Raw genomic sequence first — 17,400 nt, 5'->3', positions numbered from 1 at the left:
CTTATGACTCTAGGTAGTAGGAGGCCCATAGCCCCCATTGGTACTGTAGCCACTCTGCAACCTCAAGCTGTAACGCCTTCAGGTGAGAAGCTCAAGCCGCCTCTGAGCGATATGAAACCTTGCGACTATTTAAGGATCTACCCATGGAAGAAAAAAAAAACACACTATCTCTGCCCTTTACCTGGCCTTCCAAACAAATACAAGAACCGTAAGATCGCCTTTCCTATCACCCCATCATAAGTCCAAATATAGTTGGATGGCTAGGCTAGATGGTAACACGAATCATCAATGGATTGTCCTACATATACACACACAATTGATCCAAATTTAACAAAACTTCAGATCTACTAGAACTTGAGTATGAGATCGCAGAGGCACACATAGTAGTTCAACAATGCATTCAAGCATGTAAAATTAGGACATAATTACGTCGTGTAAGCATCGAGATGGCTTTAGGGCACGCACATAGTCTTCTATACATGTTCTTGCAGCAGCTAATGGTAGCTATGGCAAACATTAGCTAAGGAATGCGGGCGTAGAGTACGGTGGAGACTGCCAATCATTGGTATAACGATAGTAAGGATATGCATTGTGAAGATGCAGTCGAGAGTTTGTGACCGTGCTCGCTCTCTTCTTCTTGCAAAGGTTCCTCTGTGTCGTCACAAGAAGCTTCAATTTCGGCTTGTAAAATATCAATATTTGGAGCATTTTTTTTTTCTAAGGTAAAGGAAATTTACACACCCAGCCTCCGTGAGGTGGAGGCGGCCCCGCCGGGCTGAGGCTGGCGAACCCATCGTACATGCTTATATCAAGGGTAGGTACTTAATGAGGCCCCCAAGACTTGAACCCAAGACCTTGGGAGTGGAGCCCAACGCTCTACCAGATGAGCTAGCACTTGATGGTATATTTGGAGCATTTTTGAAATTTTAACTTTCAAACGTGTTGTCATGGATAAACATAAATGCTTCAATTATTTAGGCAATTGTTGGGATTGTGTGCTAGAATTTGAAGGTTGTAGTACCCTTCCAAGGGGGTCAAAACCTTCACAAGAAGGGTGAAAACACAATTACCTTTAAAAAAAGAAAGGTAATTTAGTTATATGCCCTTCCAATCTCTTCATAAAGAAAAGCTAATTAAAGAAAAGCCCTTCAAAAGAAAAAATAGGGGTGCCCTTCAAATTCTAGGCCTGTTCAACTTGGGAAAAGGTTTGCTCAACTTGAAGGTTGTAGTACCCTTCCAAGGGGGTCAAAACCTTCACAAGAAGGGTGAAAACACAATTACCTTTAAAAAAAGAAAGGGTCCCGAAAAATTTAGTTATATGCCCTTCCAATCTCTTCATAAAGAAAAGCCCTTCAAAACAAAAAATAGGGGTGCCCTTCAAATTCTAGGCCTGTTCAACTTGGGAAAAGCTTTGCTCAATTTGAAGGTTGTAATACCCTTCCAAGGGGGTCAAAACCTTCACAAGAAGGGTGAAAATACAATTACCTTTAAAAAAAGAAAGGGTCCCAAAAAATTTAGTTATATGCCCTTCCAATCTCTTCATAAAGAAAAGCTAATTAAAGAAAAGCCCTTCAAAAGAAAAAATAGGGGTGTCCTTCAAATTCTAGGCCTGTTCAACTTGGGAAAAGGTTTGCTAACCGGTCAGGTCAACCTTCGGACTATTGAAAATTCAAAATGGATCGCAAAGGTTCCTCTCCAAAAAATTTGCATACCTATTCACCTTTTTAAAAACTAAGGGATAGAAAAAAAATTTCTCATTGTTTTACTAAGGTTCTTACCTTAGTATTTTTTTCGTTAGGTTTAGACCTTAGTTTTTATAAAGAATTATATATTTAATGTTTTGTAAAAAATATTTCTCTTTAAAAAAAACCATAAATTTACAAATTGCACCACTAAATTCAATGGTTTGCAAAAAAAAGAAAAAATCTCTCTTGTTTTTATAAAATGCCAAAATTTGACAAATTGCACAAGATAGATAAATTTTCAATGACAAAATATATATATATGAATTTCGAACAAATTTTGCACAAAATTTCACAATGTACAAAATGACATTTTTCAAAAAGTTATTGTATATATTTCTTCGTGTATGTACAAGGGTGGAGTACTATTTACATTGTATTCTGAAAACTGATATTCACATCAAAACAAATTAGTTTCTTTCTTCAAAGTCACATGAAAACAGCATGTTTGGTTGTCTCACAAGCACAGAACAAAGGCAGATAGTCGGAGCCATCTAGAAAAGATCCATGATTCCCTTCTTCAAACAAGGAACCCAACCCAACCTAGCCCCGCAACAGAGAGCCTACGACAGTCAGATAGACCCAACCCAACCCCAATAGTGAGTCCCCAAGTCCACAACACAAAGCCTACGACCCAACGCTACGCCAACAGTGAGTTCCCATCCACCCAAGTGCCCATGCCGGCCCAACCCCCACAACACAGAGCAGACAAAGCCAACCCAACCCAAGCTCCCAAAGCCCTCCACACAAGTGCCCTTTTATTGCCCTAGCCAACCGTACAAAATCACATCCCACCCACGACCGTACCAAAGGCTCCCAATCCAACGCGGATTTGTCGTACGTGCCCTCACGAGGTCGACGTACAGAAAGATATTAATTAGTTTTAATCTACATTTAATTACTCACACATTTAATCTACATTCAATTACAGAATCTCACTACACAATTAATCTACAAAAGCAGAAAGAACAAGCATTAATTAGCAACTAATTAATAAAATCAAGATTTATAGGGTTCTCATCAAATCGAACCAACAAACAAGCATTAATTAGCAACTAAACAATAAAATCGAACCAGAAACTAATCATTAATTAGCAACTAATCACATACCATCACATGAACTAGCACTAGTCATTAATTAACAACTAATCAAATACCATCACAGAACACCACACAACTAATCACAGACGATGAAGCATAGACCTCCAGCAACCAACCACATACCATCACAGCACAGGCCACCACAGACATGTGGACGCTCTGAGCAACATGCAGAAAGAAAGGAGCGAGCCGCATCTCACCTCAGCACGATGCGCAGGCAGAGGAGATGCTGACAAAGGAGCAGGCCCACACCACAAACCACGTGACCCCCTGCCCTAAACATAGACATCAACACAAAGGAGATGCCAACGAATGAGTAGCCTCACACCACGAACCACGTGACCCCCTGCCTGGAACACAGACAGCAACACGCAGGAGCGAGCCGCATATACGAAGGAGCAACCCCACACCACTAACCATGCGACTCCCTGCCCTAAACACAGACATCAACACACAGGAAAAAAGGAGCTAGCTGTATCTCACCTCAGCAGAGCAGAGCAGATGAGGTGCAGACGATGATGAAAGAGACTCCCACGACCGATGAGCTGCCCTATGCACCCCCTTAATTGCCATCTAGCCCCCATGCATGCACATTGCTCCAAACATTTCACAATCATGCTAAATCCTACATAAATCCAAAGATTTCACAATCATGCTAAATCCTACATAACACCCAACTATTAGACTTATAAACATTATAATTTTTTTTAGCCTTATAAACCTTACAAAAAAAATTCCTCGGAGGGCTCTTTAGGCCCCCTCAACCACCATCTAATTAATCAATCAAAATATGTTCTAGGGGGGCTTTAAGAGTCCCCACAAGAAGCTTCAATTTCTACAAGATTGTAATTTGTTTTATTTTTTTTTTTAAGAAGAAGGAAAAGACATTACATTTTGCTTTTTTATCCAAGAAGCTTAACTTAATCCCAAGCTTATTTAACCAATGTTTTTTTAATTGAGAGGGATATATTTTTATTTTATTTTTAGTGTCCATTTTGAACCACCAAATCTAGAATGTTTTTTTTTATGAGGGATATTTTTTATTTTATTTTTAGTGTAGTGAGAGAATAGACATACCACATGCCATTTAGGAATGCGGGAGGAGGGGACGAGTATTGAACCCAAGTCGTTCGCAAGAGCCTTTACCATTGGAGCTATCCCAAAAAATGCAAAAATAATGTAAATGTTTCATAAAGTATGGCGGTATGTTTTTTTTTTAATTTCTCGTAGTAGCGATCTTCTATCTATAATATAACGGGCCTTCTAATGATGTGCCACTTGTTCGTTTTTTTTCTCTATCGATTTGCCCCACCGCCCACATGCACGGGGCCCTCATGTGCAGCTCGAATCCCCACATCGACTTGCCATCGCCCGCCCTCCATGCATGCATGCATGCAGGCTATCTGCACAAGCTTTCGTCGCCACCCTCCCTCTAGACTAGGTTGCAAGCTTTCATTGCCGCGGCCCTCCATCTAGACTGCGCTGCACTCTTGATTCAAATTTCCTTCCTCGTTGCCGCCATCGTTGTTGTTGTTGGTGAGCTCGCGCTCTCTCTCTCTCTCTCCTAACTGCCTTATTTGTGGTTATGCAAGTTGATGGCGAGGTGTGTTGTCTGCGCATTTATAAGGGGCTTGATCAATCAACATTCATCAACAAGTAAGGTCACGTTCTATGCTCTGTCTCTTTTTTTGTTTAAAACGCTTACATATAGTAGCAAGAAGTCCATGCTATGGTTGTGTGAGAGATAAAGAGAGCTTGTGCGTATGCGTGTGCGTGTGCGTGTGTGAGTGTGAGAGAGAGAGAGAGAGAGAATTGTACATACCGTTGTATCGTGATGATTAGAATTAGCTAATGTTTGATTATTAGTATGTTTTAAGCTTAGATAAGGGATTCTTATCACTGCAATTTTCTTGATTTGGAAAAGTTATTTGAGTGACTCAGAAGAGGATTAGTGGTGAGCTAAACTTTGGATTTGTCTCAATACTCTCCAAAGGTTGTCCATTCTCATCCAAAATTCTCCCCACCACTTCCCTACTATTCCTCCCTTTGGCTAGTCTAAAGACATAGCTCTCTAGTTTCCTTCTATTATTGAAAGATTTCCATTTTGCCCAGTCTCCCTCCTCTCTAGCACACCTATCATCCTCTTTTTTTTAATCCAAATTGACATTTGAAGTATAGATTAGTCTCCTCACCAGCGAGTTTATCAACCTGCCTTTTCTTTTGTAGACTCTCCAATTGCATTGCCAACATCTTTCTTACCTACCTTCTCTCCTCAGCTCTCAGTTTGCCAATAGCTCTAACGATACCTTGCATTTCATTGGCAAACTGTCTCCATGATCCATTTGACATACCTCTCCTTTTCAGCCTCCCAATGGCTTCCTCAATGTATTCAACAAATAGATCATCTCTAAGTAGAAAGTTATTAACTCTCAATTTCCTAGTAGTAGGAAACTGAGTCAGTTCCTTCTCATCATTGGCAAACCAGCTCCATTTCAAGGGCATATGATCCCAAAGTCTATGGAAACCCTTAGGGTATGAGGGGCCCATGATGCTTGTTGACTGAGGAACACTCTGTCAATTCTGGAAAAAGAAGTGATGTATTGTAGGCTAAAATAAGTATGGCTAGGGTTATCTCTCCAATCCCTAGATTACAACTATCAACCAATCCCAGTTTACCTCTCAGCTCCTCCCATTTTCCTTTTTTCTTGACCCATTAGAATGGTGCTTCCCCCACACCTATCTACTAGTCTCGCAACCAAATTAAAATCACCCAAAAGGATGCAAGGAACTTGGATGTTCAGATTGGCAATCCAATTCCACGTTTCACTCCTAATCTTATAATTATGAGCCCCATAAATGTTAATAAGCCAAGTTCTTTCCCCCCTAACCAGGATTTCTACTATAAGAATCCTAACATTAGGATGATTGGCAATAATATTACTGTTAAGATCATTTCTAACTATAGTCATTACACCACTATACCCGGAATTCACCCCCCCCCCCCATACATCACAACCCAATCTCTAAATCTATCTTGCCTTAGGATATTACCAAAAAGATTATGCTCTTGTATAGCCATAACAGATAACCCCCATTCCTTAACTAGCCCCCAAAAAGAAGCTTTCTTTTTTTTTAATCTTTAATCCCTTTGGCATTCCATGTACAGCCTGAGAATTCTACTGACTTATTTATGACAAAGCCATTTTAGGAACCATATCAACTTCCTCCCCTTCCCTTGGTGACACTTCCTCCTTCTAGATCCCCTTCCAAGCTTCCTCAACTTCAAAATCGAACCTTTGAACCAAAGAAGGGCCACTATCCTGTTCTCTCAAAGGGCTATAAGGATTGGAGTACACTATGGGACTCAAGCTACCTTGCGATTTGCTTTCTTTTCCTTCTCCTCTCAGATTAGCATGATTTTTTATGGCTTGCCTAACACTAGTCTTCCTTTTTACTCTAACCCACTCCCCTCCAGATTGACCTCCACCCCCATCAACACCATATTGGGGAATATGGGAATTTCCCACAAGTTTGGGACACGTGGTCAAAAGTTTGGATTAACCATAACTTGAACACCACTAATCCAAAATGATAACTTTATAGCTCTTTAGATTCCATTTTTCAAGCGCTTTCCAACGATAGGTCATATGATAGGGTTTTGAGAAACTTACAAACATGTTATCCATGTCCCCTTTTTTAAGTATTCAAAAATGGGAATTGGAAAATTCCCAAATTCACTAATATGGTGTTCATCCTGCGATTTCTCTTTACCTTTTACTTCTTTCCCCTGGCTAGCAACCGACTTAGTCTTTTTGACATTATTTTTGCTTACCTCCTTTTCCTCCTCAAGTTTACCATGTGGCTGTCCTACACGGTTTTTGGCTATATGTCCAAAGCCTCCACACTTAAAACACGCTCCAGGAAAAGGATCGAATTTTAAACCCAATTCGAATATTCCCAAATCCCCTAAATCAACCTCAACAATTTTCAGGGTGTCAATAGTAGTATTCCATGAGATGCATACGCTATTAGCATGTCTACCCCTAGCCTCATCATTTGGAAGGTGCAACACTGTACCGAATGAGTAAGCAATATCCCGCAGAGCTAGCCTAAGCCAAGGAGGAAGCCCAACAATCTCTACCCATACCGGACAAGCATTTTGCAGGCTTTTATTAACATCAAACAATATTATGGATCAACGGAAACACATGCACCAGCCTCTGCCCCATGAAGAGAGGACCTTTCGCAAACAGTTCCGTCAGACTATCCTTTTACAAAAAGCACGTTACAGAAACCATTAGGGAAAAAGGGAGCTCATTTTGGGGCCCTGTAAGAAATTCACTATTTTTCGATTTATTTCTCTCCTAAAAGACCTCAAAAATAATAAAATATGGAAACGTGGCTCAGAACTGTCAGTAAGGACTACCGAACTGTCAGTTCAGAAAAGAATAAGATAATCTTTTGTCTAACTAACACGATTTTGCATTAAATATCTCCTTAATTTTTTTTTGTTTCTCGAAGATTTCGCATCTCTTTTGACGACGTGTGCAGGCCTCTCATAAAGAATCCATCACTGAACTTAATGATTGTATGAATACCGCCACACTTCCACGATTCATGTTACAAAAAGACTATGAGATTGACAAGCAAACTTTGCAACCTCAGAAGCACAAAAAATGGTCGATACTAGTGAGTTACAATCTCAAAAGAAGCGATTACACCATCTTCACATCGACTTAGAAGAACAATATGCTCCAGCACAAAAAAGACGAAAGGATACGGTGCTGAATGCTCAACAACAGGAAAATATAAGAAGAGAAGGGCTCCAACATATTGACTTATGGTGTGATGGAAGTATATATCCAAAATGTCTAGTAAAAAACTCTACACCTCCATTTGTCAATCCAACCACACTACTGAGGTTTGCGGGCGATGGACAAAATGGACTTCTTGGTTATATTTCAGCACAGTCTGCATTTGCAGAAACATATAAAACAATGTACCTACAAGAAAAGGGGGCCAGGATTCAAGAGATAGCTATTCGTGCAAAATTGGAGTAGCAGTTGCAGAATGAAATTGAGGAGCATTCAAAGAGTAAAAAAGAGTTGACAAGATCAAGAAGGAAGAGAACCGTGCTTGGAGACAGACAACGAAGCAGGAAGATTAAAAACATTGCAAATTTGAAGGCTAGGACTGGTGGATGCAAGCGAAGAATTCAGGAAGCAAGGCTAGTTTGTAATTTTTTATTTTTTATACTCAAAAATGCTCTCAAATGACTATATCTATTTTGTCCATTAACGCAAAACAGGATTGGAAGTGTTGAATAATATAGGCATATTGTGTTATTACTATAAGAAACTATTGGAGCCTGCAAAAGAAAATATGGATCCCAACCTTCTTCCAGTTAAACAAATGAAAGGATTGCTTTTTTGTGGTGTAGCAAAAGGTTTAATTGAAGAAAAAAAATACAAAACAATCAAACGCAATGTTGTAGAGGACTTTATATCCAATAATCAAGTTGATGGTACTACAATCCAAGAGGCTCTTGATGTTAGTGGAGTTAGCAGGAAGGGATATAGTTCGATTTTCCATGCGATATCCTCAACTTTGAGAGATCAAAGGATTAAACGAGTTTTACTGCCAAATCCAGCAATAGTGTGGAAGATAAGAGGTCATTTGAATGAAAGTATAGATGAGTTTATTGGACAATATATCCATATTGAAGAAATATTTCATGGTGGTAAAGGAACCACTGTGTATGACCCTTGGAACAATATATTTGTAGATCTACAACAACTTCAAAGAAGAATGGTCGAGTTTTATAGAATAACATTTGAAGAGTGCAGAGGCATTTTGAAATTTGTTATCAAACTGGATGAGTGTGAGGTTGTAAAGAAAAAGAAAATGGAAAGGATTACTATTACATTGATGAATGGAGCACTTAATACATCATTGACTGAAGCGAGTTCGAAGTATTTTAGTGTGCAGTCGGAGAAACACATAGGGTGGTTAGGCTCGTTCTAGGTATGATCATTTTTTATTTCGTACTTGATTTTAGTCAATGTTTTCAAATCTTTTATAGTAAGACTTTTGTTTTGTATAATCACAGGTGAAGACAGAAGACCATGAAACACTAGATTGGGTGTTTCACCACACAGAAATACCAAGAATAATTAAAAGACAAGTGCAAGGAGAGAATCTCCATGTTGCAGGAAAAGGTGATTTTCAAGTAGAGTGGCACATGGCGGGGGATCTTAAAACACTTAAGTGCATGTATAACGTTAGTAAAGGAGGTAACTCAAAGTCTCCTTGTCTTTACTGCAAAGAATCAGCTCAAGTAATGGATTCTAAATGGTGGAAGAGAGCACCTAATAGAGATAAAGTTGACCCTGACTTCAAGGCCATTCTTGACATTCCACTATGTAATGTTCACATATGTACATTGCATGCTCTATGTTGAATTATTGAGAAATTGGTATTTTTGTATATTGGATTTGCTTAGAAACTCCGTCCCGAAAGAAATAGAAAGGATGCTCTTCATGCATTGGAAAAAGTGTTATCCGATATAGGTCTGCATGGAGATGATGTTCATATCACAAAGGATTTTAAAAAGTCTACCAATGGCAAGGAGGTACCAATCAAGCCCTCTATTGGTGGTGTTAAGGCAAGAAGATTCTTGTCTCGACCCAAACACAATAGTAAGCAAGTAAGGCAAGGTAGAACAGTTTCAAGGATTAGTTATGGATTGTGGAAGCAAGTCCATAATGCCGTGAAAGATCATGAGGCAGATGGGGAAGCACGAAATGTGAAGGCAGAGGTGTGGAGGTCTCTTGATCAACTCTTCATGTTCTGTGACAATGTAACATGGACAAAGAGTGATTACAAGAACTTTGAAGAGGCAATTAAACATTTTGGGAAGTCAATGAAAGATGCGTGGACAGCCTGCAATATAACTCACTACATGGTAAAGTGACGTCTTCTTCTTTTACTTAAGTGTGATCCTCTTTTCTTTTATAACTTACTATGCATTCTTATGTCTCTGTGAAAACAACATATCATCTACAACCACCTTCCCTATTTTGTCAAAAAGTATGGATGCCCAGCAATTTGGTCTACCCAAGGCATGGAGAAGTCTCACTACATGGCACGTAATGCATTTTTCAGACACACACAACACTATGGAGGGAGTCAAAAGGCAAATAGTCTGAAGGAAGTCTTCCAATGGTTTTACCGAGGTATTCTACAAAGGCTGCATGCTAAAAGAAAAGTTGCTAGTTCCAAAGTCAAGCTTGCTTTTATTCTAGCCCAAAAGCAAAGACGAAGACAAACTTTGGACAACTCAATGGTAGCAGAGAGACATAGACAATGGAGGGATTCAAAGATATTTAGAAACCATAAATGGACAAGTAAACATGAATAGCAGTTTGTAACTTATTGGTGTTATGTCCACATGTTTTCAAACTCAATCAATAGATTTTTATTCTGTGGAACAAGTGACTCTTGGTGTTATGCCTATATGTTTTGAGACTCCATCAAAAGTATTTCTTTTGTGAAACATGTGATCTATATTAACAAGCATCAATACATCCATGATCTACACACAAAAAATTCAATCAATACTACTTAATTATGCTAGACACACTATTGATCCTTACCAATAAGGTACTGAGTGTCAAACGCTTTTAGAAGCTACTGAGTGTGGGAAGAGTACTGAAGTGTCATACGGTGATGGGACAAATGCAAAGGGGTACTGATCGTCCGTACGGACAAGGAACTGATGAGGATCAAAGACTTTGTACAAATCAGTTCAACTTCAACATAATGTTTGTGCTATATTTGATGACTAAATCCTATTACTCCCAAGGCCTGCCAGTCAGAACTCTCTTTTTGAACTTGATTGGACTCTTTTTCTTCCTTGTTGGCTTGATGTCGACTGTCTGTTTATCAATGCTTATCTCTGTTGCTTGTCTAAGAGGGGTATCCTTGTCTAAGAGGGGTATCCTTGTCTTCAGCTATCTCCACGTGTTCTTCTTCTTGGATTGTGTGGCCTGATGCAATCATGGGTGGCTCTCGAAACCTTATGAGCTTGTGTTTTCCATAGCCCTCCAGACATTTGGGCTCCTTAACACCACATGCTAATGCATAAGAAGTGTAAGACAAAAAGTAAGAGGCCCTAGAGGCCTGCTTATTCACATAATCCCCAAATATATCTATGGCGGACAACCTCTCTATTAAAATGATCTTTTCCTTTTGCCATGGAAGATCATGTCCACCTAAAACCCTAGACAAACATTTAAAGAAGTAAACAATGGCTTCTCCATTGTTGCTCAACTGCCTATGGTAAATCAAGATCTTAGCACTGCCTAGATCATGAATATAATGAGCTAAGCTTGACATTTTGCCAAACCCAGCCGGCTTGCTTCCACTTGTTCTCTGGAGGAATGTGTCATCCTCAATTTGTAGCTGCCATGTATCAAAAGATTAGAGTGAGACAATAATACATAACTACAAAACATTTAAACACAAGATAAAGTATTTGATTTGAAGTAATAATATCATACCTTCTCATTTTCATCAGCAACAAGAAGTTCATCTTTCCAAAGATTTATTCCTCTTCCCTCCAGTCCAGCCTCTTCTTTAAGCTTTTCCTTATGAAGTGCTGAGAGATTCATAGCTTCCTGGGTGAGCTGGAAGGTAGCTTCATCTGGCTCTTGGAAATTTTTAGCCTCTTTGAAACAAATAGTAAGGGCCTCTGTAGGATCAAAAGTTGTTTCCAAAGCCAGTATAGTGAATGGTCATCCTCTATGCCAACCTCCTTGTCAAGCCTTGAAGCCTGGGCAATAAGGGAAATGGCATAGTCCTCTCTCAAATTGAACATACACTCTATATCATGGAGGAAAACATAATCTTTACCACCAATCAAGACACCTGGAAGCATGGGCACTGCATAGTTGCTGCTCTGAACATCAAAATCTTCAACTGGCTGTGCTGCCCTAAGAGTTTCAGTCCTCAGTTGAACAAGGTCAAAAGCAGCCACTTTCAGCCCCTCATCCTCAAGGTTGATATCTTCTTCCTGCTCTGCCATATCTATTGCCACAGGAATATCCTCTTTTACCTCCGCTACTACAGATATATCTTCTTCTTCAGCCTCCTGCAATTGCTCTTCTAGAGATTGCTGATGGAAGACAATGTACATAAGGAATGCCATGGTTTTCTCAAGCACTGTACACTTTCTGGTGTGCAAGATACAGCTGAATTTATATTCCTCAAGCAGGCTGTCAAATCTTCTATTCACATGGTACCTCAGCCTGTCAATGGAGACAATATGATTTATATGCACAAAAACCTTTTCACCTTCCACAATTCTTCCTGCCTCTGTCAGTTGTTTAAAGGTATCCCAATGGTCTGAGAGAAAATCTCTCTGATGCTCCAAAACAGAGCTCATAGTGAACTCCCTGTTGAAAATACTGTGGTATATGTGGAAGTTTCTCTGAGCCTTGCACTTGTGAAGAAAGTCAAATAGGAGAAAATCTGGAGATTTGTCCTCTTCTGGTTCCCTTTGTTTTGAAAGGGAAGACTCACCTTTCTGCTCTAGTCTCTTGCTTTTGCTTAAACAGAAATTTATATATCATGAATTCTATATGCTGACATATGCAATCAGGTAATGTATAGGATATCACCAAACAACTCTCTTCATGAGCACACATGAATCACCTGGTGATTGCTGTGGTCTGAGTATAGCAGCAGAAAAGTCCAGCTTCCTCTTGAAAGAAGGGGCCTGAGAATCAACTGTTCCAAAGCAAAAACTTTTCTCATCATCAAGAAAGAAATCCCCAGGGACATAGAAAGCAAAACAATGAGGAAAAAGTGAAAACCAAAAGGGACACAAGAATTTACAAGAAAACGCGATGCAGGGCCATTTGGAAAATGTCAAGTGCTCTCCTCGCATTTTGTTGCGAATTCTCCATTTCTATTGACATCCATCTCCAATCAAATGCTAGGAACATCTCACAATGTTCTGGACAGTAAATGACACTAGGAGGAATTCCCCAGGGCACAAGAGAGCAAAACAAAGAGGAAGAAATAATAATTGAAACTAATATCAGAATTTGTAGGAAAACGCGATTTGGAACATTTGGAAAATGTAAAGCACTCTCCTCGCATTTTGTTGCAAAATTCTAAGTCCTATTCATATCCATCTCTAATCAAATCCTAGGGTGATGTACCAGATTCCTAGGCAGTAAGATTCAAGAATTCTATAGATGGAAGAAATATATATCAGAAAACATTGAAAAGAGTATAGATCTCTGACCTTTCTTTTCCTCTGCCATACTGTTGGAGTTGCCCTGGTGATTCTCTTGCTCTCTTCCAAACTTGAGCTGCAGCCCAGGTAACCTGAGATCTGGCAGTGGTAGTAGTCTTCAGACAGGTTGCAGAGTGGGTGGAGTGTGTTGGGTAGGAAGTGATCAGAGGGGGAAGAAAAAGGATGATGGGAGGGTGCTGGCAGGGATGGAAGACAAGGAGAGAAGAGTGTTAATGGATCTGATTATCAAATCATGATTGGCACAATTTCCAAGGCAAAAAGTGACTTTCACACTTGTCAAATTTCAAATTCCAAAAGATCTGGGTGGGACCCACACGTGTGAAAAAACGACTACATTTCACACGTGTGGTATTTAATAGCTACTTTATTTGTATTTTGCAATAATCTATTCTCCTAACTCAGCTCTCTTGCATCTCTACCTCCCTACTCTACACCATCAGCATCCAGACCAGCAGCACAGGTTCATCCCCAGCACAGGATACTCATCATCAGCACAGCAACCTACAGATAGCTTCCAGGTCAGTAAGACACTCTATTTCCTTCTCTTCTTGTTTAATAGTATATTAGGGTAAGGTATTGATTGATGTGATGTAGGTTAGATATTATGATAAATATTATATGCATTTCTTAGATTTTTTCCACTGCAAGTAGAAGCAGGGAGACTTTTTAATTGGGCTTGTTGTGTGAGAGCTTGCTCACTTCTTGCTTTCTATAGACTCAATCCATCTTGCACCAAGTTGTAAAACCACTGAAATGACTGAAGGCATGCTCCAGTATGCTGCCTCAAGAATTTGCAGTAAAATGCGAGGAGGGGGGTTTAGAAATCCCAAACAGCCCAAATCGCATTTTGTTGCAAATTTGAAACTGCTGCTTCATCCACCCCTATCATTGTGATTTTGTGTCTTTCTAGGCTATTCATGGCTGTATACTCCTTGCATAAACATAATCCATATTGTTTGTAGTTGTAAAGACAGAGAATTCACTGTAGGAATGCAATAGCATGTTGTTTCAAGTATTTGCAGAAAAACACGATGATGAGCAGTTAGAAATTTCAAATTATCATAATCGCGTTTTGTTACAAATTATTAAATTTTGCTTTATCCAATTTGTCATTGCCTTCTTTTATCATTCCATGTTCTCCATGGTTGTAATCTTTTTCCATTGCTTTGTATGCAGCTTTTCAGAGTGATGGCAAGGACCAAGGCAACTGCAAGGAGGTCTGGCAAGGGGCCAGGGCTTGCAGCAGCAGCAGCTGGAGCTGATATCAAGGAATCTAGTGTGCCTCCAAAGGGAAGAGTTACACATGGCAGGAAGGGGAAGCCAATGAGCATGCTCCAGCAAAAGTCCAAGAGATTAAAACATTCTGCAGGTGTGCTAAAGGAGATCAGGAAACAACAAAAAGCTATAGGCTTTGCAATCCCCAAGACACCTTTTCAGAGGCTAGTGAGAGAAATATGTGATAGTTGGCACCTTGGTTTCAGGTGGAACAGGACTGCCATTCTTTCCTTATAGGAAATGGCAGAGGATTACTTGGAGAAGTACTTTGAAGATGCAATGCTTGTAGTAGCAGCCCATGCTCACAGGGTAACTCTGATGACCAAGGACTTCAACACTTTGTCCAGAGTGAGATGGAGGTATGACAAGCTGGTCCATCCTGTGGAATGGTAGGACATAAAAATGAGACATATTATTAATTCCACCTACAAGGAAATTGAAGGTAGATAAGGTGAAGGTTGTTGAAGTGACCCACTCAAAGAGCACCAGAGGAAAAGCTGCTTATGAGGAGTCACTGAAGCAGCAAATAGAAGAATCCAAATCTGCTATAGATGTGGAGACTGTACAGATGGAGCTACAGATACAGAGAAGGCTACAGGAGCTGGGCCCTAACATAGTTGTACATATTGAAGATGAAACTTCAGAGAATAATTTTGACTTGACAAAAGCATGCTTGGCAGCATTGGCTCATAAGAATGAGTATTGCTCAGATACTATCATTCTTGCAATGCTCTAGTAAGTGTCTTTTATTTTACATTTGTTTGCAAAACAATCCTTATTGTACCTCCTCCCTTACACCTTACCCTAATTATTGTTTTGTCGTAAGTAGCATGATGAGAAGCTGGCTGAACCATGCTGTACAGCATACAGTTCATATTATTGATCCTGCAATTTCCTTCAAGTTAAGAGATCCAAAGGAAACTCCCATGGATATTTCCAATTGGTTCAGACACTGTGATTTTGATCATGTTGATATTTTGCTACTTCCATACCATAACAAGTATGTGGGTGACTGCTTCTTTTGGGATTTTTCTTCAAGATTGAGTACTCTTGTAGCCTTTGATTTCTTAATGCTTTTTTCTTATGCAGTGACCACTGGAGCTTTGCTTCTATTGACATCCAGCAGAAGCAATGCTTTTTATTCAACTCTCTTAGAAACACACACAGAGAGGTGAAATTGTAAGTGGTCTGTGTGCTATTTTTAACTTTAAACTTCATTATTTGGATTTAATGCACACTAACTGAATTATATGTATTGCAGTTGTATTAGAAGGCTTCTAGATGCATTGGATCACTGTCCTCCTAATGTCATTGGATCACTGTCCTCCTAATGTCAATCTTTTGGATTAGAAGGCTTCTAAATGCATTGGATCACTGTCCTCCTAATGTCAATCTTTTGGATTCAATAGAGCCAATAGATTTAGAGGTAGAAAGTTGTTTCCTCTACTGATGTCTATTTCTTGCTATGCCTTTGAACTTATTGAATAATTTTATTTTGTTCAGATATTAACAGTTTCTAACATATCTTTCCAACTATCCAGACACCACAACAAGATGATTCAAGTAGCTGCGGCTGGAGAGTGCTGATTAGTGCCAAATATATACTTTCAAGCTATTTTGAGATAGGACAGCCAGAGCTTGTAAGAAAAAATAATTTTCATTTAGCTTCAAAAAATTTGATATTGGTACAGTGTTCTAAATCATCATATCTCATTGCAGATGAGAGAAGATAGCTTCAGCTCGAACTATGTATATAGTTTCAGAGCTGATATAATTTGGAAGTTTTTGAAGTATGCCTCCCCCAAACCTATTGTACCAGCTACTGTCGAGTTGGGTGAGAGCTCTAAAGTCCGAGAAGGTGTCATACACCTTGATGACACAAATGATGCAGATGTGGTGCCACAGGAAAAAGGACCTAGTGCTGATGAGGAGAAGCCACAAGAACAAGGACCTGCTGCTGCTGCTGATGTTATTGAGGAGATGATGGAGCAGCAACAAACAGATGCTCCAGGGGCAGTAGAGGAGACAATGGAGCAGCACCAAGAGACTGTACACGATAGGATGGAGCAGCAGAAAATAGATTCTCCAAATAAAGATGATACGGTGAGCTTGGACCATGTAGAGCAGCCTCTAGATCAGCCTGTAGATAAATAGAAAATTGTTATCAAGAATATGTTCTACATATATAATTAAACACTTCTGTACAGAATTCTACTTTATTGAATATATTACCTTTGTTTATGGAGTCTGTGTGTTATCTCAATTTTCAAATTTTCAATGTCTTTGCATTTTATTGAACTCTCTCTTCTTTTGAGCACCTGCAAAAAAGCAATATGAAACAATAGGGTAAAGTAAACTAATAGCAGTGCTTAATGAGACTAGGATAAGTCACATGGTATACCTTCTTATTGTTGTAGATAAATAAAAAGTCCTTTGAAATAGAACCTTCTATCTCAAATAGAATGTCATTGCGCAATTGAGCTAGGGAGCAACTTTGTCTTAATGAGATATTGACTAGCACATCACCATTCTCAACAACATCAATATCAAGAAGTTTATTTTCTGCACCAAATGAATTCTTCATCTTGATCCATTGGGACTAGTTTTGTACCTAGCATTCGACTGCGCTTATAATAAAAAGAAAAAATGAAATTTTGTGATGCAACCATGTACTTCAGTTGCATAGAAGATTGGACAACCTCACAAAACACTGAACTACATGTCTTCTTATCCCAACCTTTTATCCAAAAATTGTGGCATGCATGCCAGACTTGTTGCTTTAACTGTGAACATTGTTTTTGAAACCTTCACTGGAAAGGTATTAAACAAGTCTACAAAAACTGTGAGGCATGCATAAAGAAATTTTTATTATCCTTGTGGCAATATTGGGCCTCAGAGCTTTCTGTACAGGCTTTGAAAAGCTTGGCCCTATATGCCTCTGTAACACTAAAATGTGGA

This window comes from Cibotium barometz, chromosome 1 (assembly GCF_041138505.1).
Source record: "Cibotium barometz isolate CiBa-2024 chromosome 1, ASM4113850v1, whole genome shotgun sequence".
Lineage (NCBI taxonomy): Eukaryota > Viridiplantae > Streptophyta > Polypodiopsida > Cyatheales > Cibotiaceae > Cibotium > Cibotium barometz.
Note: the sequence above shows the minus strand (reverse complement) of the source record.